Consider the following 24,964-nt stretch of genomic DNA (forward strand, 5'->3'; position numbering starts at 1 on the left):
GTAGGAACACAAAATCCTTCCACAAACTGCCAAGACTCCAACAGAAAGCTTGCTGGAAACAAGTTTGCGTGCTGGCCTTGTCTGCTACTGCCCTCCCCCACTTTCTTATCTATACAGGAGCAATGAAGAGTTTCCAACTCGCTTCTGAGTTGGTAGGAAAAGGTAAGTACATTTCATTTGATCCCGTCTGTACACGTCGACGTTTCCCTCGGTCACGCGCTTGTAAGCCGTGTAAGCTTCGTAAAGTTTGAGGTAATCGTCTTTGGTCATGTCGAGGTTGTAATTCTCGTGCGGGAACACTTCGTTCCTACCATTCTTGAGATAAACGTTCTTGATCTTGCAGTCGTCGAACTTGCTGGAATCTTTTTCCTGATTGTTGTCCCTCCCGGTCTGAAAGAACACTACGACGAAATCTGGCATGTCGAACTGTATGTTGTTGAATTGAGTCGCGTGCCTTTCCACAAACTCCAAGTAATCCTTCGCCGTGTGCCATACGATGCTCGTTACGATCTGATCGACCGAGTCCGTCGTACGATATCCCGTGTCGAAGTATTCACCCCCAACGCTTTCTTCAGGATGGTGATCAGAAAATTTCTTTCCCGCACGTCTATGGCGGTCCTCAACACTTTGAATTGCACCTCGTCGCTATCGGCCAGCTGCACGACGTATTTTTTCTTGGTCAACGCGAAAAAGTTTTTCAGTACGAATTCGACCTTCACCCGCAAGTTCGGGAACCAACCGCTCGTGCAGGTAATCGATCAAGCTAGCCTGATCGCATTTATCCATGAGGATGAAAAGCGAATCCGTGTCCACGTCCATCATGCGCGGTCGCTGGGGTTCGAGGGGAAATTTTCGACCACGTCGCGCGATTTCAATAAGATGGTTCGCGACAGAAAAGTAAGTAGAGAAGCACAAGCGCGGGGTGTTCTTCGAAACGAACGAGCCCCCAACGTTTTCCCGTACTGCCTTCGAACGTAAGGTTGGTTCACGTGAGATCGAATTTCTTCGGGAATGTCTTTCAGCTCGTACATCTGACCGTACATGCTATTCATCATCAACTTCGCCGTATTCTGTTTCGCGTCCATTTCGAGCAATTTGCCCGGCGGCAAGGTCTTCTTGCAATTCTTGACTTCCTTGATTTTTTTTACGCAAGGCCATGATCTTGCGGATGCACATGGCGCGTTGAGCGTATCGGGCGAAAAATACACGTGAAGATCCGCTTCCGTGCAGCCGGGTTGGGGATTTGTACTGCCGCGATAAACATCCACTTCCGTGCCCGGTGGAACGGACGTTCCGGTGTGGAATTCACGCCCTTCAACGTGAACTTGGAGTGGCGAGAGCCCCACTGCGACCATGACGCTCGGGTAGAGGGGACGTATGAACCACGAGAAAATTCTATATAAAATAACATACCTGGAAATTATATTCACAGTATAGATTGAATTTTTGATTTTTTTATTCCCCCGAGAAATTCTATATAAATAACATACCTGAAAATTCTATTCACAGTATAGATTGAATTTTTTGAGTTGTGTAATCACCCCCAAGAAATTCTATATAAAATAACATACCTGAAAATTGTATTCACAGTATAGATTGAATTCTTGAGTTTTTTTTGTATTCGCACCCAAGAAATTCTATATAAAATAACATACCTGAAATTCTATTTACAGTATAGATTGAATTTTTGAGTTTTGTATTCACACCCAATAAATTCTATATAAAATAACATACCTGAAAATTGTATCGCTAGACACTTTTTGATTTTTGTGATTTTGCAGAAAGCATAATGGCATCCACCACCAGCTTTAATCGTAAAAATGATAAAACTGAATGTGTTACTTGTGGGAAGCTAATCTCAAGGAACAATTTATCGGTACACAGGGCAAGATGTAGCGAAACAGGTTCGAGAATTAATCGTTCGTTACCTTCTAAGCCTTGTGCTCGATGCGGAAAGATGATCAGCATTACACATTTAAGTAAACACCTGATAATTTGCAAACCATCGACCGAGCGAGGAACATTGAAAAGAAAAATCGATGATCCAGAAACGGAAGCTTCCACTTCCAAACAACTTAAATTATCTAATGAACGCAAACCGATTAGATCTGCATTCAACCGTCATATTCAGGATTTCTTTTTTACTTCGGAACCAGGCTGCGACATTCTTAGTTTCTTGCGTGAAACGAAAACATCCGTGATAAATATTCTAAAAAATAAATTGGAAAATAATTCCATAAAAGTATACGTTGATCTATTTTCCGAATACGAAAAAGTCGATGTTACAACAAGAGTCTTTTATCATCGAACAAAAAACCAGGCTCTTCATTTGGTGGACGTCGATAATTTGGACGAATTTTATTCCGATCTTTCAAATGAACTGGTTAAGTAACACGACGATTTCGAGGCTAAAGGGTCGGGATGGTCTCTGTGTGGTAGTCCTCACACGTTAACCGTTTACGTGAACCAATTCTCGCCTCTTCGCGCTTCCAGCTACGTTCCTCTTCCACCGAACATTCAACACAAGAGGGCTGTGTTAAATATACAGAACAGCGATAACAAGTGTTTTCTCTGGTGTTTGTTGGCGGAACTTCACCCGATTCATTGGTCAAATAATTCAGAACAGGTTTATCATTACAAGCAGCATGAACCTGAACTGGAAAATTCAATGGCTGGTATCGAATACCCGGTGACCATTTCTGATATATCAAAATTCGAAACACGAGCACGAGATGCAGAAAGAAAACGCTTAATTATCAACGTGTATTCCTATACGTTGGATAAACATGTCGTGCATCCCGTCAGGATAAGCGATGTCGCCGATGACGATGCTCGTGTGATTAATCTTCTTCTTATGTCAAACGACAGTGTTAACCATTACTGTCTCATTCGTTCACTATCACGCTTGGTCAGAAGTCAATCAACCAAGTATGCAAACAACATCGAAGTTTGCCCGAGATGTCTAACCACGTTCAACGATCGACAACAATCCGATTATCGAAAATACACCAGACGTCAGATTGCTATCGATAAACTTGTTCAACATAAAATATATTGCGACAACAACAGACCGGTTCGAATGTTGATGCCCGAAAAGAACGAAGTGGAAGAATTCAAAATGCACAAGGCATTGTTGGAACATCCGGCCATCATCGTTGCTGATTTCGAGGCGTTCCTCAAATCACTCTCGTACTGCGATCCGGATCCCGAAGTTTCTTCCACCACACCTTACCAGCTTCACGAACCAAACAGTTTCGGTTACGTTGTCGTGCGACAGGATACAATAGATGAACCGTACGTATTCCGAGGACCCGATGCAATCGAACGCTTCTTCGAAAAGATGGTCGAGGAGGTTGGGAAAATTGGATGCATGCTGCAAACATCGAAACCGATGCTTCCGTTATCTGCTATCGAACTTCAAAATTACTATGACACTGTCAAGTGTCCTGTGTGCGATAACCACTTCACAGACGGCAATCGTAAAGTGTTTCACCATTCGCATACGGACGGTCGCTTCATAAGTGGAATCTGCAATGCATGCAACCTCAAAATCCAAAAACCAAAATTCGTCCCCATATTCTTTCACAATGGTTCTAATTACGACTTTCATCCCTTAATCAGGAAACTCGGATACGACGCTCAAAAAATATATATTCTTGCTCAAAACGAAGAACGATACATCTCTATAAGTAAGAAAGTTATGATTCCCAAGACTAAAAACACCATCGAGATGAGGTTTCTGGATTCGTACAGATTTCTCTCTACCAGCCTGGACGCTCTTGCCAGCAAACTTCCAGACGAACAATTCAAAATTACAAAATCCAGTTTTCCCAACGCAGACATAGAACTTGTTAGACGTAAAGGGATTTATCCTTACGAATATGTTAGTGATAATTCTAAATTTAACGACGAAGCTCTCCCACTTCCAAGATAATTTTACAGTTGACTCAGAGAGAAAAGAATCACGGACGAAGAATACCAACACGCGCAACTCATGTGGGAGAAATTAGAATGTAGGACACTCGGAGACTACCACGATGCCTACTTAAAATTAGACGTGACGATACTCGCGGATGTTTTTCAGGCGTTCAGGAAAACGGCAACGAATATTTACAAATTAAATCCAGCGTAGTTCTACAGCCTACCGGGATTAGCGTGGTCGGCAATGTTATTCCAGACAAAGGTCAAGCTGGAACTGATATCGGACGTGGACATGTTACTTTTCATCGAGAGGGGGATTCGGGCCGGGATGGTACAATGTGTGCAGAGATATGCAAAAGCCAACAACGTGCACATGAAAGATGATTATGATTCAAATCGAGCATCGAATTACATCTTCTACGCCGACGTTAATAATCTCTACGGACATGCCATGGTACAGAAACTTCCTTACGGGGGATTCGAATGGGCATCAATAGATATAGAAAATTTCGACGATAGTGAGTATGGCTTCTTCGCAGAGGTGGATATCGAATTCCCCGACCATTTACACGTTATGTTCAGCGATTTACCACCGGCATCCGAGTTCAAATCTTCGCCTCATTCTAATCAATGTAAACTTTTATTGACTCTAGAGGGCAAAAAGAGATACGTTGTTCATTACTCGAATCTACGATTCTTGATCGGGAAGGGTGCTAAGGTAGCGAATATTAGAAGAGTCCTCAAGTTTAAACATTCCGAGTGGCTCAAACCGTACATTGAAACAAACACGCAACATATAACGGTTGCCACTTCCGATTTAGACAAAGATTTTTTAAATTGATGAATAACGCGGTGTATGGCAAGACGATGGAAAACGTGCGGAATCATGTAGACGTGAAATTGGTTTCGGATAAAAATTAATGCATGAAGTCGGTGGTCGATCTTAGATTCAAGTCGAGAAAAATTTACAATGAGAATTTGGCACTTTTCAATCAAGATATAAAATTGATGAAATTCAGAAAACCAATTTACGTTGGCGCAACGGTTCTCGACTTGTCGAAACTTTACATCTTGGAATTTCATTACGACGTGATGAAACCCTTCTTCAATGATAAGATATCACTTTAGTACACGGACACCGACAGCTTCATTTACAGCATACAAACACCTAACCTCTATGATGACATAAAAAATCCTTCCATGCTCGAGTATTTCGATACTTCTGCATATCCTCAACCCAATAGATTTGGGATTCCATCCCTCAACAAAAAAGTCTTAGGTAAACTGAAAGATGAATGTAACGGTGATATTATTGTCGAGTTCGCGGGTTTGCATTCGAAAATGTATGCCATGAGAACAGAAAGTAGCGTCACGAAGAAAGCAAAAGATGTGTGCAAGAATACGGTGGAGAACAAACTCACCTTCCACGATTACATCGATTGCCTTTACTCACAATCGACGATACTAAGTATAGAACAAAGAATCCAAAGTGTAGACCACGTGATTACAACAAACAAAGTTAGGAAAGTAGCATTAGATCCGCATGACGATAAAATATGTATTTTGTTTTGTGGAATCCACACGTTGCCTTGGGGGCACTATCGTTTAGAAATTAGTAAAAATTGTAGGCGATGCAATTAAAAAAAACTTTAACTGTCTCACATACACAATAAATAAATAGCAAGGACAATGAATCTTTTTGGTTTCCGAAAACAGATCAACATGGAGACTGTACACCACACGACGACAGATCTACCTTCCGTGTTAACTAAACTCAACGGTCTACTGATTATTCATCTCAACAGCATTTGTACGAAATTGGATGACGACGTGGGCAAGATTTTTTACGTTTTTAACAACAATTTACATTTTTACGAAATTCCGATCGACGGGAAACTTCGGATCACCGTGAATCCGGAGAACGAAGTGCGAAAAATCAAAATCACTACCGGCAACAACATTTTCCGAATGAAGCACGACAAGATGCTTTCTAACATGGCGTACGATGTTTCAGCAGGAGATTGTCTTTACGTGGAACTCCTCGGACATTACGACAAACTCATTCCTCTCTTCGTAGAATTACGAATCGTCTATCCTATTATAAATAACCGTTAACAAAAATGCCTAACGACATTTTGGGCCACACCAAGCGTGTAGACCACGCAGAAGAGATTCTCATGTTGGATATTCGTGTTAAGAAGTTGAGGAGCGATTTGATTGCTTTGCAGGAGACCTTAAACAAAAGTTTAGAGTCGGAAATCGCTACGCTCCAAACGCAATGTTTCGACCCCATTCTGAAAATCGATTCCGAACTGAAAACGCTCATAAAAAATTATGTTGACGTACCTTCTTACGACAACGTTCAAAATATACAGTTGAGCGTTGTTTCGCTTCAAAATGATTTGCTCAAATTACAGCAATTTCAATCGAAAAATGAAGATTTGGAAAAATTGAAACCCGAAATCGAAGAACGAACTGCCGCAATCGAAAAGAATTTCTCTGAACTTCAAACCGTCGTGAACGATATCGACGCAGAACGCTTGAATGTCGTCGTTTCCAAATTACAAGAAGAATTCGCCAGCACGTTGGAAGAAATCAAATCCAAGTTACAGACTTTGGAAGATACCATGACGAACCTACCATCGTCAGACGAACTGCAGGTCATCGGTAAAAGCGTGGCGAACACAAAAATTCAATTGGAGGCTTATCAAGATTTCGAACACATTCAAACCACCATCGCTACGCTTCAGGCGTCTTTGGAGTTGATCAACGAAGAAATTAAAAATATTAGAGTTCAAGCGAACGCGTTGACGAGCATTCAAGACACGTTAAGCACGGTTCAGCCGAAGATGGAATATTTAGAAAATTTGAACGTCGAATCGAACCTTGCTCATTTTCATCACGTACTCGACAACATACAGGGTGACTTGGAATCGTTACGGACGAGCGTACCTTCGAGCGAAGATTTGAAAAAATTGAAAACGGCGGTGACGGCACTATCCGAATCGAGCGACGTCAAAAGTTCATTGAGCGATCTCGAAAATAGGGTGGCCAATCTCCCCACCTTGAAAGAATTACACGCTTTGAAAAGGAACATATCTCGAATGCTGAAACGACTAGAAACGGAAACGGCAAACGTGGAACAGATTAAAGGTGAAATTAGTTCGTTGGTGTCGACGCTGCCCACTTCGCAGAGCGTGGCGGATCTTCACACGCAGTTTACCGAGATGCGAAGCTTCGTGAACGATCTTACCGAGAAAAGTTCGAAATTGAATCAAGTCGAGAACCTTCAGAACATTGTCGTCAACATCAGAGATCAAGTTGGAGTGCTGGAATCCACGCAAGAATCGACGCTGGCCTCTTTCGGTGCCAAGTTGCAAGAACTGAACGAAAACTACAAGCAGTTGAACGTGGAGGTGAAAATCAAACCGTCATTTTCTCCTGTAACGGATACCATAGTTGAGCATTTGCTGCCCATTCAAAATAAACTTGGACACGTTCACAGTAATCTGCTCAGCGTCGACACTAAAATCGCCAAATTGTTCACCTTGCAAGCCATCGAAATCAACAGCGTACCCAATCAACAGAGAATCTCCACGTTCGTCGAAGGTAACAAACTGTACATGTTACATCCTTATCATCCGTACTACAAGTTTCTCCTCGATGGCACGATTCAGATAAACGAATTTTCGTACTGGTCTCACGGCAGAAAAGCTAGCGTTCCCACCATGACGTTGATATCGAATCGTGGTGTCCAGAAAGCAGGAAACATTCCTCTGGCACGTTGGAACGAAACGCGCAACATATATGAAATACACGAAGACGAAGATCTTACCGTTTTCGACGTGAGTGCCGGCGATAAGCTGATCATTCAAAACACGAGCTAGGTGCCACCCTCTTTGAATCCCATCACGCTCGTGCTTCTCTTCAAACGTAATCTCTAAAAAAAATGTCTAGATAAGCCAGCGTCGAAGAATTGCATAAACCTGCACTCCGCAACTACGAACGTTTGGCGGTGGTAACCAAGGGCATCGATGACCTCTGGGAAAGTGACCTCGTGGAGATGAGTAGCGGCAAGTTGAAAAACGTACATAAATTGAACAAGGGCAACAAGTACCTCCTCACCGTCATAGACACATTTTCGAAATTCGCATGGGCTCTACCTTTGAAGGCGAAAACGGGGACATGCGCCACGGAAGCATTCAAATTAATTTTTCGCGAAAGCGGCGGCAGACGACCTCGGTTTCTGCACACGGACAAGGGGAAGGAATTCTACAATGCCGTATTCCAAAAGTTTATTAGGAAACATGACGTTCAACATTACTCGACATTCAGTGACGTCAAAGCCAGCATCGTGGAAAGATTTAATCGAACCTTGAAATCGCGCATGTGGTCACGCTTCACGCTTCAGGGAAGCTACAAGTGGGTCACCATTCTTCCGGAACTCGTTAACAACTATAATCACACGGTGCATAGAACGATAGGCATGAAGCCAGCTGACTTTACCAAGTCCGACGAGCAGCGATTAATTTCTAGCGTTTACTGTCCAAAGTACACACCCACGACAAAAAGAGCTAAATACAAAATTGGAGACCAGGTGAGGATCAGTATATTGAAGCGAACGTTCGGCAGGGGTTTCACACGAAACTGGAGCACGGAACTTTTTACCGTGGTTCGAGTTTTACCCGGGAACCGTCACACGTATATAATAAAGGACAGTGGCGGTGAAATTTTATTGGGGCGATTCTACGAGGAGGAACTCTCGAAAACTAAATACCCCGACACGTACCTTATCGAAAAAGTTTTGCGTAAGAGAGGTGACAAACTTTTGATGAAATGGCTGGGACTTCCGGAAACAAGTTGGATCGATTCGAACGAAGTGATTCTATGAGTACGTGGAATGTCGTGAAACGTTTACCTGATTCGGAAAATCAAACGAAGAAAAGAAACGGCGAATTGCTCCCCGATAGCATACGGTGTCTGATCGTAGGACCTTCGGGGTGCGGAAAGACGACTGCTCATTGATAATTTTATCCTCGCACCCAATTGGTTAGACTGGGAAAACAGACACCTCTAAGTATTTTCGAAATGTCTCGAACAACCGAAATACCAGCAACTTATGAAACTGTACGAGGGACTGGGCATTGCAACTTTCGCATTTGAAATCATTCCACTGGACGATTGTCTCGAGAATTCCGTTGTGGTGTTCGACGACATGATCTTGGAAAATCAAAACGAGATTCGTAATTTTTTCACTCGAGGTCGTCACAAAGGATTAGATTGTTTCTACCTGGCACAAACTTTTTCCAAGGTTCCGAAACAACTGCTACGCGACAATGCTAATTTTATTTGCTTGTTTCGACAAGACCACACCAATTTAAAACACGCACACGATGATTACGTAGGGGCTGACATAAATTACAATCTATTTTCTAAATTCTGCTCCCACTGTTGGAACAGTGACGATTTCGGATTCGTGACCATTGAAATGACTCGAAAAGCAAACCATGGAAAATATAGGAATAAAATAAACGTTTATCTAGACGTCTCAAAGGCTAACAAGAGGACAATTTCAGATTTGCAACAAGAAGAAAAAAATCCAAAAAAAATCAAAGGTCGTGAGAATCTAAAAAATAAAATTTGAAAAAACGTTCTTTTTTTCAAACGTCTGACAAGCATATATAAAATAACCATTACAACAAAAAGTGAGTGTTAGAAAAAGTGGATAGTCTCAAGCGGGTGACAGCAAGAAAACTACGAGAACCGAACGTATAGGCTGAGAATTCGACGTTTCAGAAACGTTTCAACGTATATAGAAAAATGTCAAAACGTCAATTTCAAGAAGAGGACAATCTCAAGTTGCGTGAATATCTAGTGAAGCGATTCAAAGGTTGGAAATCCGAGAATCGCTGATCCTACGAAGAGAAGAAACGTCAAGATCAACCTGTGATCGACGTCATCAGCGGTCTAGGTAAAGGAATTAAAAGTGTCACGGAAAAAATAAAAATTTGATCAACGAACTCGTACCACTCGCAGCTAAAATTTACGCTGTACCCACGCCCATTTCGAGCATTCCTTCGACGCCGTTCGAACTGAAGGACGTACAGGCACGACATCGAGCCATAGGTAGCACGTCTTCGGATAAAATCGAGTTGGGACCTTTGGCACGAGACTACCTGAGCACGGGGAAATTCGACAAGGATGTAGTGTTCGGATTGTATCCCAGCATGGAAACCAACGAGGGTGGCGTCGTGTGGAAGATTGGGAAATCGAAAGTCACCTTCGAAGGCAACGACATTAAAGTTAATTTAGGCGATAAGAATAGTTGGACCAGGTATCCGGGTACGGTGGGACTGTGGGAACTCGTTGCCAAAAAGCAGCCGAAAGATTACACCGACGAAGATTACCAGAGTTACAGGGAAATTCTGATCATGACGGATGCCATGTACCAGAACAACGATGCCTCGCAGAATAGGGTGAAATCGAGTAGAGGTGAGAAGTACAGGAATCTCATCAAACCGATTTGGAACGAGGTGAAGAGTGGAAGCGGCGTCAAACGCTACAACACGTTACCCAAAGAATTCGTCTGGGTGGACGACGTGAGGAAGCTCGTGGACCGATTGTTAGTGATAGCCTGCGAAGAGAATGCAGGCAATCGTAATTTTTACAACGAGAAGGTTGGCATCGTGGACATGATCAGCACGAAACTTTCCAACTTCATCGTGAACGACGACAAGGGCATAGGTTACCTGATCAAAATCATCAACACGCTGCCTCCGAGATTCTGGAACGTGGCCGAAGGAAAGGGACTCGCGAACGACATTATCAACAAGTTACCTTTCGAGATGCATTTACCTGGCTACCAGTACTGCGGACCGGGTACGAAACTCGAGAAAAGATTGGATAGAAGAGACAAGAGTGTGAATCCGTTGGACGCTGCATGCAAAGATCACGACATCGCCTACAACACCACTCGCACCGATCTGGATGCACGTCACGAAGCAGACAGAAAGTTAGAGCAAGCAGCTTTCGAAAGATTCGTCAGCAGAGACGCTTCGTTGGGAGAAAGAGTTGCAGCACTGGGCACCAACATAGCCATGAACACGAAACAAAAATTTGGGTGGGGTGTATAAATAAATAACATACAGTAAAAAAAAACATGTCTTGTATAACCGACTTACCGCACGAACTGCTATGTAAAATATTCAAACACGGAGTAAACGGAGATGTAGGGAAACTTTTGATCATAGCAAAAACGACGCCGGAATTTCGTATCCCTTGTGAAATGGCTGTCAAGGATTATCTTCGGGAGATCAGTGGCATGAGGTGCGGTGATCTCGACACTCTTCTTTCGGCCGCAGGGGAAAAATTAAACGAGAGGATGGACGAACTGCACGAGGCGAGGCAGGGGAGAAGACGATACACGGATGATTGGCGCAAGTCTAAACAGGAGACCGAAGAAATCATCACGCACATCATCGCGTTTTCCGAAGCAAGAACTTTCTTCCTCTGTTAAAAAAAATAATAATATATATACGTGTCAAAACTTGATATATATAAATAACACACATCGTGAAAAAAATAATAATCTTCGGTATATATAAATAACACACATTGTGAAAAAAAAATTAAATTTCTATAACACCCTGAAATTTCTCTCTTCGATATGACTGAAAAAAATGAGTGATCTCCAAGCATTAAAACAAATGCTAAATTTGTCAGTCGAGTATGTAAAAATTCTGGAATTGGAAGTCGGCAAACCTTACACGATAACTTCCGGTTCAATCGATTCTACCCAGTATGGTCCCAAGGTGCGTCTGTTGCTCAACGGACAATACAGTCTATTTTTACCAGATCGATACGCTAACATGTTATCCTACGAGAAGCTAGCTATTTTAATCGAGAACAAAACTCGAATCGTGTACAAGGGGACAAAGGAACTTCTTGCAAGAAAACGAAGCACGTAATAGAATTTGTTTAATCACAGACACCCCAACCCCCGGAATATATATATAAATAACATACCATGAAAAAAATGACAACTTGTACAACTCAACTTCTCCCGAAGTGTTGCACAAAATATTTACGTACACGTTCGACGGGGATGTAACTAAACTCATAGACTTGTGTAAAGTAACGCCAGAATTTCGTTCACCGTGCAAAATGATTTTCATGGATCACCTCCGAGAAATAAGCGGAATGAAAAAAATGTTCCGATCCCAAGAGACTCTCTTTCGAGCTGCAAACAAAAAATTGACGATAGGTTAGACGAGCTGCACGAGTGGAGGCAGGGGAGAAGAAGATTTACCGAAGACTGGTACGCGTCGAACATTGAAACTGTCGATCTTGTAAACCACATGATAGCATTAGGCGAAGCAAAAACTTTTTTCTTTCCCAGAATATATATATATAAATAACACATCGCCACCTATTCTGAGTGAGACGATATAAATAACACATACCTTGAAAAAAAAAATTACACGAGACAAAAAAAATCTCAGAACATTTATATATATAAATAACATACCGTGAAAAAAATGAAGCCCAAGGGTGTCGTGTACCAGATACCATATTCGAATCTAAAAAATCTAGGTGCCCTCGATGGGTTACTCACCAAGAAACAACGCGAGAAGAAACGTTCTTGCTTGACCAAAGGACACGGAATGAAATTGCTGCTCAGCACACTTCAATTGAGACGCTTGCAGCGTTCGCGCAAACAGCAAAAGATCGGAGGTTTCATATTCAGCATCCCGGCCATCCTGGCAGCATTGGGGTCCGTTGGAAGTTTGGCCGGCGGAAGCGCCGCCACCGCGAAAACCGTCATCGACTCGAAGAAGAACAAGGCGGAATTGGAAGAACAGAAACGTCACAACCTGGCCATGGAGAAGAAAGGGGGGAAGGGCGTGATGAAAAAGTTTAAAAAAAAGAAACAGCACTCACCAACCGAGACATTGAATCTCTGATCAAACCATTACAAATCAAACACTTCAGATGCGTTTTCATGTCCGACTCGTTGCCTTCAACCGTTAAAAGAAGAGAATGTGGAGTAGTCAACTTGGACAGTCAAGAAAATCCAGACACGCATTGGATATGTTACCACAAAAATGATAAAGCATTCGTTTTCGATTCTTTCGGAGGTGTTCCACCTACAAATTTAGTTCATTATCTGAAAACGAACAATCCAATATACTACAACGAAGAACGCATTCAAAATTTCGGAGACGAGAATTGCGGTCATCTCTGTCTCTCCATGCTCGCGTTTCTCTCTAAAATAAATAACCCTAAGATCGAAGATTTCCAGAAAGCATTGTGGAACCTTAAACACGATGGGCGTGTTCCATCTCACGAGCGAATCTTAGATCTTGAAACTCACGCTGCACGACGACATCGTCTATCCTAAATCCGTAGCTCTGCGTGCATTCTACAGCATGTACCTCATACCTAACGTCACGCATCACAACAACAAAATTAGCGTCGGAAGCGAACATATCGTCGTCATGCCAGGTCAATACAATCTTTCTACTTTGCAAGCTCAGTTACCCAAAGGCACGTACCTTTCGCAAAATTCGGTCACGCACAGAGTGGAAATCGTATCGGCGACGGAGACCGTGGATCTGGGCATCATGGGAGAACTTTTAGGTTTCGAGAACAATCACCCAAAACTCGAAGCTGGCATCAAGCACGTAGCAACCAATATTCCTAATTTCTGGCCATCGAGACTCTGAACGTTCACCGCAACGTAGCGGAAGGCATGATCACGAAATCCTCGGACGGATTGTTGGGAAGTCACAAGCAGACGGGAATCATCGCCACGTTCAAACCCAGTTCCGAATTCATGGAACCGATCATCTACACGCCCTCTTCGCCGATCTATTTTCCAGTATGTCGCAACCGCATAGGCGACATAGAGTTGGTGGTAACGAACGAGAAAGGAGACGTGGTGGATTTTGCAGGTGCAACGACCACTGCCATCCTGGAGATCAACGTATAATAAATAACACACATAGTGAAAATGGAGCAAATCGAAAGTTACGAATTGGAATCTTTCCCTCCGAAACGTCGCACGTTCGCCAATTTGAACGAAGCGAACCGGCAGATCGAATATGACGTGGACTTAGGCGACGGGTTCGTTCACCCTCACAGAGCGGACCTCTACCTTCAATTCGACGTGGTGAAGAAAGAAAGCGGAGACGCGTTCCCCGCAGCAGCAAATTTGATACTCGTGGACAACTTTGTGCCTCACCTGTTCTCGCAGGTGGAGGTGAGGAAACACGGTACCGTCATCGACAGAATCGATTATCCAGGCATCACGTCGACGGCAGTGGGAACATTGAAATTATCCAAAACGGACGCAGCATACTATCAAGCGGGAGGATTCGAAGCGGGGACGAAAATATCGACGAGAAGTCACACGGTGTTCTTTCCCATGCGTCTGCTTCCGGGATTCTTCTCGGACTACAAGGAGATCATGTGGAAGGGAGGACTGAGGATCACATTTCGAAGAGCGGCCAACGACAACGACGCACTGATGCGATACAGCAACTTGGGTCCGGACGGCACGCCGCTGCCCAACACTCTACCCGAAGCAGCCAAGTGCGTCATCCGGAGCATGGAGTTGAGAATGCCGATCTTGGAATACGAAACCAACTACGCCCTCAAGTACAAAGCGGAGATATTGAAAAGTCCACAGGTACCGATTCACTTTCACGGTTACCAGTGCGTGCCGAAGATATCGTCGGGAAGTCACATGGAATTCGACGTGACGACGCAGTTCAACAACATACAGTTCGACATGCCAGATTTCGTCATTGTACTTTTTCAGACCGGGATGGACAAGAATCAGGAAAAAGATTCCAGCAAGTTCGACGACTGCAAGATCAAGAACGTTTATCTCAAGAATGGTAGGAACGAAATGTTTCCGCGCGAGAATTACAACCTCGACATGACCAAAGATGATTATCTCAAACTTTACGAAGCGTTCTCTGGTTACAAGCGCGTGACCGAGGGAAAAGTGGACATGTACTACACACCCAGCGAATTCGAAACCCACAGACCCATGACCGTAATCAACACGACGAAGAGGAAGCAGGTGGTGGTCAACGATCGCAGCAACATCAAGGTCGTCTGCGAGTTCAACAGTCCGTTGCCCGAGGATACTCTATGCAGCGTCATCCTGGTCGCAGAGAAGTCCTTCGTCCACGACGTAAAGAACGAGAGGGTCACGGAACAGTTTTAACAGGTTTAACATTTTTTCTTGCACAATCAGTTACATAAAGAATTTTGTACTAGCACAATCAGTTACAATGGCACAATACGAATTTCACTAGTTCAGATCAGTTACAATGTCTTTTTTTGCTCATCAGTTTTTGCACTATAGCACGAGACAATCAGAATTTGCACAAAATTTTGTTGTTTTTACATGAGAAAATTAACAATAAAATTCTTTTTTTTATCGTTTCAGATGCTGTAGAACATCAAAAACACATACCATACACACACTAGAAAAAAAAGCATGCAACTTTATTTGTAACACACACATATTCTTCATCTTCATCAAGAAAATATTATAATAAACATAATTTTTTATCTATCTCACAATAAAACTCTATATCCAAAATTACAACATCAAATAACACTAGAGTCGTTAGTACACGTTGCATGCATTACGGAGGTCCTCTGTAGAGTTTCTTGGAAGTTTGAGTGAAAAAAAACACGTGAAACTCTATAGAGGTGTGGTTATCTATAACCGCAGCCGTTAGAACCTTTACTTTTTTGGTTGGGCACCACGCACCCTGGCGAGGTTACAGGGGCCAGGAATCCTAAAGAAAACAATTATTATTATTTTGTTTGTTTGCTTGCGTCACAATACGGAAATAATGAGAGGCACGCACGCGCATATGTGTGTGTGGCAGAAATATCACATCGTTCGCGAGAGGTTTACAAAGGTCACGATATATAAACATTGGCCCGGACTTAGAAAAAAATTACGATAAGGTGCTTTCGTACTTCAAGGATGAGAAAGTGTTTTTTTCTCGTACCGGCTTTTCTGCGCCGTGAAACATCGTCAGCGCAATAAATGAGGCGCGAAACGTGGAGAGAAAGTGAGTTTTTGAGGTTTTGGTGCGATTTTCTTAGAGGTCAAAAAATCAGGGGTGGCGTGGGATGCACATTTACTGTACTACTTATACAAATTCAATCTGTTTGAAAAACGACTTAAACCACCTTCATAATAAAATAATTTTCGCTATTACGATAAAATTTTCAGCTATGTTATTTATACAGAATTTCCGGAGACAACAAGTAACATCTGATCACATCAAAACTCAATCTGATCGAAATTACTATGAAAAAATCACTTTATACACTTTTAAACTTAAAATAATAAATAGTATGTAGCTTTAAAATAAGTTAAAAACTTAGCTTTTATCAAAAAAATGAGGAGCACTGCAACAACACCTCCGTACTCTTCAAACACTCTCACGATACTGAATAATCTGTAATGCGAAAACCCTTTAAATAGCCTAAGCGCAAAACCATGTTGAAAAGCAGAAAACAACACGCCAGATACAAGTCATTATAATATTACGTAATAACCTGTTTGCATAAACATGATGCAACAAGTTAACTTCTGTGCCATTGTAATGTTGCGTAATGTTATGTATTAGCCTGTTGCATAAGCATGATGCAATAGTTTACCCTTATAAAAATACAATAAAAGGAAGCTTAATATGAGAGGATCACAATATTATGTAATGTTACTTAATTTAAATGGTAAGAAATTATGACACTCGTATCAAGTACGAGATGACAAAATCACAGAGTTGCAACAGTATAAAATCAACAAAAACACCATCAAAATACGTTTACCACTGTGGTTAAATTAATTAAAAAACAATAAACTTCGACACTCGTACCAAGTACGAGGTAAAAATAACAGATTTGCAATAGTATAAAATCGACAAGAACATCATCAAAATAGGTTTACGATTGTGCTAAAGTTAATCAAAATAATAGGCCTCGTACCAAGTATTATTTTGAAGAAACCCAATTATACTACTGGTTAAATTAATAAAAACAATAGGCCTCGTACCATGTATGAGGTAAAAATCACAAAGTTGCAATAGGTGTGCTATTTGTGCTTGGGTGTGCGTGAGTGGGTGCGGGTGTGCGTGGGTGTAGGTGTTACATACTTTAACTCGTAAGAAATTATGACACTCGTGCGAAGTGTGAGATGAAAAAACACAGATTTGCAATAGTATAAAATCGACTAAAACATCATCAAAATAGGTTTTCCATTGTGGTTAAATTAATAAAAATAATAGGCCTCGTACCAAGTGAGACCTTGAATTATCCAATTATACTACTAATTCAGATAATCGTGTATCCGGAAAATTAGGGTGACGTCAAGGTTTCCTTTCGAAGCACGATAGGATGAACAGCACCACCACGTATGATGTGTCTGCTGACGATTGCCTGTACATCGAGCTTCAAGGTGATTACGACAAACTTATTCCTTTGATCGTGGAGATGCGGATATCCTACCATATAATAAGTAAACATAGTAGCAATGCCTAACGACATCTTTGGCCACACAAAGCGCGACGACCATGGCGACGAGCTTCTCATGCCTGCAATCTCAGTGCCTGGACCTCGATGCCGAGCTCAAATCCCTGCTGCAAAAGTATACTGATCACGCATCCATCGACAACCTCGGAAACTTGGAGGTGAGCGTTAGAAAGTTGAGGAGTTTCAATCCTTGGAAATTCCCACACTGGATAATTTGGAACATATCTATACCACGCTTATATAAATATTGCTCGCAAAACATGAGGAATTTGAGGTTAACGTTTATGGATGGAAATTGTGTGGTAGTCCACACACACTGAAGTAAAAAAAATAAGTGAATTCTCACCTCTATCAGTTTCTATTTATATCTCTCTCCCACTTGATATTCAAAATATGAAATCAGTGGTCAATATAAAAAATACAGATAATAAATGCTTTCCATGGTGTGTCTTAGCGAAACTTCACCCAGTTGATAGGAAAACCATCCAGAGCGTGTTTATCATTATATGCAATATGAGATAGAGTTTTAACATCCTATGTCAGGAATACAATATCCTGTTGCTATATCCGATATAACAAAATTTGAAAATCGGGCGCGAGATCCCTTGGCAATCAATGTGTATGCCTATACAGCACACAACAATTTTGTATATCCCCTCAGAATGAGCACTTTTGATAATGACCATGCCACTGTCATCGATTTGTTACTTATTCCAGATGACAATATTTTCCATTACTGCCTTATATATGCAATCTCTCTCGTCTGGTTAGAAGCCAGGCAACCAAACATCTTGGGGAAATTAAAATTTGTCATAAGTGGTTGTCAACATTTGATAATCGTATTCAACATAACTAGAGCAAATTTAATAATCAATAAATTGCTATCCAGAAACTTGAAGAACACAAACAACACTTCGTTGAAATCAAGCCTGTACGTATGATTATGCTCAAACCAGGTGAGGTAGAGAAATTCAAACAACACAAGGCCCTGTTGCAGCACGCAGCTATAATAATAGCAGATTTTGAGGAGTTCCTCAAATCAAGCAACTATGCAGATACTGATCCTGAAATTTCATCAAATACGGCTTATCGGCTCCATGATGTTTGTGGTTATGGATATGTAGTTGTGTGGCCCAATTCATCAAAACCTAATAAGTCTTATGTATATGGATGACCCGATGCTGTGAAACGTTTTTAGGAAAAAAAATTAAAAATGAGGTGACCAAAATTAGAAGTGTTATTTATATCTAAACCAAATATACCATTATCTGCTGCCGAACAGCAATTATATGATGCTACTGTAATTTGCCCACAGTGCAATTCATATTTTACAGATGATAATTAGAAACTTTATCATCATTGCCATTTCTCAGGAGAAAAACTTGGACCCTTGTGCAACCAATGCTATCTCAAAATACAGACAAACAAATTCATCCCCATATTTTTCCATAATGACAGCAGATATGATTTCCACCCTTTGGTTAGGCATTTTAATTACGATATGGAGAACATAGAAATCCTAGCAGAAAATGAGGAGAGATATATCAGTCTCAGCAAAACAGTAAAAATTCCTTGTGGTGGCATTATTAAGATGAGATTTTTGGACTCTATGAGATTCCTCCCTACTGGATTGGATGCCCTTGCTAGCAAACTATCTGATGACCAGTACAAATCACAACCACCAGTTTTCCCGGCTTGGGTAAAGATCATATTAGACAAAAATTGGCCTATCCATAGAAATATGTGGATGACTATACCAAATTTAATGATGAATCACTTTGTCCACAAAATAAATTTTACAGCCAACTTATTAACAAAATATCACAGATCAGGAATACCATAATGCACAACTAATGTGGGAGAAATTAGGATGTAGGACACTGGGTGGCTACCATGATGCCTATCTAAAATTGGATGTGACTATCCTTGCCGATGTATTCCAGGCTTTTAGAACATTGTCCATGGATATCTATAAATTGGATCCAGCACATTTTTATACCCTCCCTGGTTTAGCATGGTCACCTATGTTACTCAAAACACAAATCGACCAGGAGCTAATTAGAGATGTCGACATGCTTCTATTCATAGAGAGAGCCGTACGTGGGGGCATGGTGCAATTCACACAAAGATATGCGAAAGTCAACAATACCCATATGACAGAATATAACCCAGATGAACCCACTAGCTATATATTTTATGTGGATGTGAATAATTTGTATGGCTATTCGATGATGCCGAAACTTGCCTTAGATGGTTTCGAGTGGATGGACCAAACATCAATAGATATCCAAAATTTTGATGATGCCGGGTATGTTTTTTCTGCCGAGGTGGATCTCGATTTATCTCATAATTTGCACAATCTGTTTTCCGATTTGCCACCAGCTCCCGAGTTTAAGTGCCTACACGAATCAAAACAAAAAACAGCTTCTAATGACACTCGAGTCTAAGGAGAGATAGGTCATCTACTATAAAAATCTGAGATTTTTGATGGACAAGGGGTCCATATAGCAAATTCGAGGAGTCCTCAGATTGAGGCATTTGGAGTGGTTAAGACCCTATATTGAAACCAACACAGAACATAGAACATCTGTCACTTCAGATTTGCATAGGGATTTTTTTTAAAATTGATGAATAAGGCAGTCTATGGTAAAGCCATGGATAATATTAGGAAGCGTGTAGATGTAAGGCTGGTCACCGATCCCAAATAGTGTAATAAATTGGTGGTAGATCTAAAATTTTAATTGCACACAATATGAAGATTTGACACTTTTGCAAGTGGGGAAACCATGGATCAAATTCGACAAATATATATATATGTGGGTGCTACAGTTCTGGATATGTCCAAGCTACACACGCTGGAACTCCATTATAATACATTGATGCCCTATTACAAGGATGATTTTTCTCTCCCGCATATGGATACATACAGTTTTGTTTATTATATCAAAAGACCCAATCTCTATGAAGATATAAAACAATCTGAGTTGCATAATTATTTTGACATATCTTCATACCCCCTGGTATTGGTATCCCATCCCAAAACAAAAAGTTGCCGGGCAAACTAAGAGATGAAAAAAATGTGATATTATTATAGAGTTTGTTGAATTTGCGAGCAAAAATGTATGCTATTAGATCGGAGATAGATATTATCAAAAAAGCAAAAGGAGTGGGTAGAACCATAGTAGAGAATAAACTCTCCTATGATGATTATTACAATTGTCTCACAAATATATCTCCCAAGTTAAGAGTAGAAAATAGAATCCAGAGTGTTGATCACATATTGACCACAAATAGAATAAGCAAAATTGCTATGGGTCCTAATGATAGTAAAATACAGATTTTATCATGCGGGATACAAAAACTACCGTGGGGTCCCCCTAGCCTGGGAAATAGCAACCAATGTGATATTTGTCAATAAAATAACCATGAATCTGTTTGGATTTAGAAAAAAAAGCCTATGGAAATGCCTAAACATATATCCCAACGAATCTCATTAAACTGTTGTCTAATCTAAATGGACTGCTAATAATCCATTTGAAAGGTATCCTAACAGAATATAATGATAGTACTGGTAAAATATTTTATATTTCCAATAACAATCTAAACTATTACAAACTCCCCATTGGCGGGAAACTGCAATTCACCTTAAATACTGAGAACAAGAGTGAGATAAAAATATTTACTGGGAATTATATATATCGTATTAAATATGATAAGATGGATGCTGTTACTACATATGATATATCTGCAAATGATTGTCTGTATATAGATTTGCTATGAGAATATGATAAACTCACACCTTTATTTTTGGAGTGAAAATCACCTATCCTATAACAAATAACCATTACAAAAATGCCTAATGAATGATATTTTTGGTCATACAAAACACAATGATCACACCAATGAGATTATTTTATTAGAGTCAAAAAATAAGGCTTTGATCTGCGAACATTACAGGAAACTCTCAACGCCAGTCTCCAATTTGAGATAGCCAGTCTCCAATCCCAGTGTCTGGATCCTATTCTCAAAATCGATGCCGAACTCAAATCGCTGCTACAAAAATTCACCAAATTTGGACACAATGGACAATCTTCAAATTTTGGAGTGTAGGCAAATTAAAAATTGAGCTTGAGAAATTTTGGCAAGCCCAGAACACCTATCCAGAACAATTGAAGCAACAATTGAATAATCAAACAAACAATTTTCGAACAGAATTGCAAGCCATCATCCAAATTATCAAAACTCGAGTTATTATGATAGTGTAATTTCTGATTTGCGAGAGCAGTTTCAAGTTTCTTGAGATTCCCACACTGGAAAATATAAAAATTGAACTACAAACAGATGAGCTGCACACAGCTATAACTGAAGTCCAGGCCAAACTTCAAATATTGGAAAATTTTATAAAGAATCTGCCATCTTCCAGTGAATTCAATCCCATTGCTCATTATGTTACTAATATCAAACACCAGCTAGAGACTAATGAGTATTTTAGGAAAATTCATAAAACCATAACCCATGTTGAGGATATTCCAGCAAATATGAAAAATGAACTGACAAATGTCCAGGAAACAATGGATTCAGAATTACCTGGCATCTACGAAACTTTGAATATAATCCAGAAAGATATTACTAAGCTCGAAAATCTGAACACTGAACCTGAATTATAACATTTCCATCATTTGAGAGTTGACATACAGAATGAATTGGAAACACTACATCAATCAAATCCTACACAAAATTATATAACACAACTCCAAAATGGCCTGAGTACTGTAGCTGATGCCCCTGAATTAGATGGTGTAAAAAAAGCCTGACGACACTCCAAAAAAATATAGCTAGCTTACCAAATTCTCAGGAACTGAGAGCTATAAGTAGTGTAATCAGGTTGGTTCAAAGTAACACTTGGTACGAGGCCTATTATATTTATTAATTTTAGCACAGTATAAAACCTATTTTCATGATGTTTTTTCGATTTTATACTATTGCAAATCTGTATTTTTCATCTCACACTTCGTACGAGTGTCATAATTTCTTTCGAGTTAAAGTACGTAACGCCAACACCCACGCATACCTACACCCACCCACACCTACACCCATAAATACCCACACCCACGTACACTCACCCACACCCACACCCACCTACACCTATTTACTTCCGGTCCACTTCCGGTCAACTTCCGGTGTACTTCCGGTCTACTTCCGGTCCATTTCTTGTGCACTTCTGGTCTACTTGACAGACACCTGTGAGTTTTTCCAGTTTTTTAAAGTATACAAGTACACTTCGCAACATCTTATTTGACCGCCCCGAAAGAATTCTAAGTCCCGAAATCGTAAATTTAGCAACATTGCACTTCAGCTCCGGGTGAGGGTAGCCACCTTTGAGTAAGTCCTTCCACTAGGCGAAAAACGCTGCGGTGATAGGTTTTCAATTTAACACTTTCCATGTAATTAGAAACTATAAACCACTATTATAATACGCAATCAAACAGAAATAATAAATTGGAAAAAGAACCTTGAAGGATATTTACGATTCTGCTTGCTGACTTGAAATTTGGGGAGTTTGAAACACTGAATAGAGTTTTTCTCCACCTTGAGGAAATTGCCATCACGTTTGTGCATAAAGAAGCAAATTTATAAGGAGTTTATGCGACATTTTATTTACAATACCTTGCATAATATCGAACAGTTCTCAAAAACACATATTTTGCATGACTTGTTGAGAAAATGTGCTTCAAACACAGGAAGGTGGGAGTCTTCATGAACGTCAACATGTTTTTAAGGGTATAACGTCATTAAATTAACGTAGAGCAGTTGGTTAGGCGCTGCTATCCTCATTTTTCATCAAGCGTGAAAGATAGCGGGTTCAAATCCCACCCTCTCCTCTTTCTTTTTTTTCTTTCTTTGATTGCTGAACAGATACCGTTGATATTAGAATATTTAAAAAATGAATCCGATGCACACTTGAGGGACGTCCATTCTGCGCATATTTCCCCTTGGAAGTTGAAGATTTCCAGGATTTAAAGTTAAAACTTTTCTTATTTAGTTATTGTTCATATGTTTTGTTAACACACACATCATGAAAAATTCACAAGTCACATATATGTATTCAAGATGCAAAATGTAATGTTATTTAAGTTATGTATTGTTTGTTCTTCACTGACACCTAAAATATTGATTATTTGATTTCGATATACTAAAAAAAAATATATAGTTATATTAAGTAGTCATGTATTGCAGTACTGTAACGAAGGAGAGCGTTTAATGAGTTCAATTTGCTAAGATTGGTAATTTTATGTCCGTTCCTTCGTAATGACTGTTGTCAATACTAATTAACATAAATAAATTGTTATTGCGACGAAGGCCGATTCGATAAGAAACTACTAATAAGTATTTATATAGTGAGTGACAAACAAAAAATTCAAAACGTCATAATGATCGTTAATTCCTCACTGCTTTGAATCTAAAACGTTTGTCTTCTTTGAACAGAAAGTACGAGTATCAGATATAACAAACTTTCCACACTAACTTTGCAATATTCGAAACAACCATTACAGACTTAGCTCTATGTAACTTGATTCTGCGCATTCCACGTGGCATCTGACTTCCTCCTATCATAGAAATAACTTTCCCTTACTATTTCCTTTCACTTCCTGAAATACAGAGACCAATATTAACTTCTTAGCACGGTGGAAAAACTTTACACCCAACGATATACTCCTGAAAAAAATCCAGCCTAGGTGGAGAACCGAACCTACGACCTCCCTCGCAAGAATCATGCACTTTACCTCTTTTCCATGTAGCTCATGTTAAAATTTGCTACCAGTTTGAAGAAACCAATTCACACATAATGTCATATCTACAGTTTCCTCATGGCAATTTTCATGAGGAAACGAATTCAGATAAAATCGAGAAACGCTGAAAGGGAAAAATGATGAACATATCTATTGTCGTCTTGTCAAATTTTGTAAATTGTGTACAAATTCCGTGTTTTCAGAAGTATTTTGTTATTTGTTTAAAGTAGGAACAGGAGAGCGAAAAGGAGTTATTTGAACCAAATCCCGTTTGACAAGAAACTTCAGCTTTTTTCCAAAGACTGCATGAAAAGAGAGAGGAACGTATGAAATATAAAGTATGTGTGAAATTGAAACAATGGAAACCTTGAAAGATAATACTAACGAACTTCAATCTATGAAAAACATATTTTCGTGGTGAAAACTCCGAGTCATTTTCGAAATATGAACTTGATGTTTTTCTATATTATGAAGTGGAGATATGGGACGATACGATCCCTCAGCACGAAAACTTTAAGTAAGCTGCCTCCAACATTTTCAATTGTCATAATTACTAATTAGGGTCCGGAAGTTGATGAAAAATCAACTTTTTTCTGAACCTTAAAAACAATGCTAAACCTGATATCATGTCCGTTTTCCAAAGTTAGAGCCGGAAAACACTTTCTATTTTACATTTTTTGTTTGCA

This window comes from Lepisma saccharinum, chromosome 22 (assembly GCF_977018435.1).
Source record: "Lepisma saccharinum chromosome 22, izLepSacc3.1, whole genome shotgun sequence".
Lineage (NCBI taxonomy): Eukaryota > Metazoa > Arthropoda > Insecta > Zygentoma > Lepismatidae > Lepisma > Lepisma saccharinum.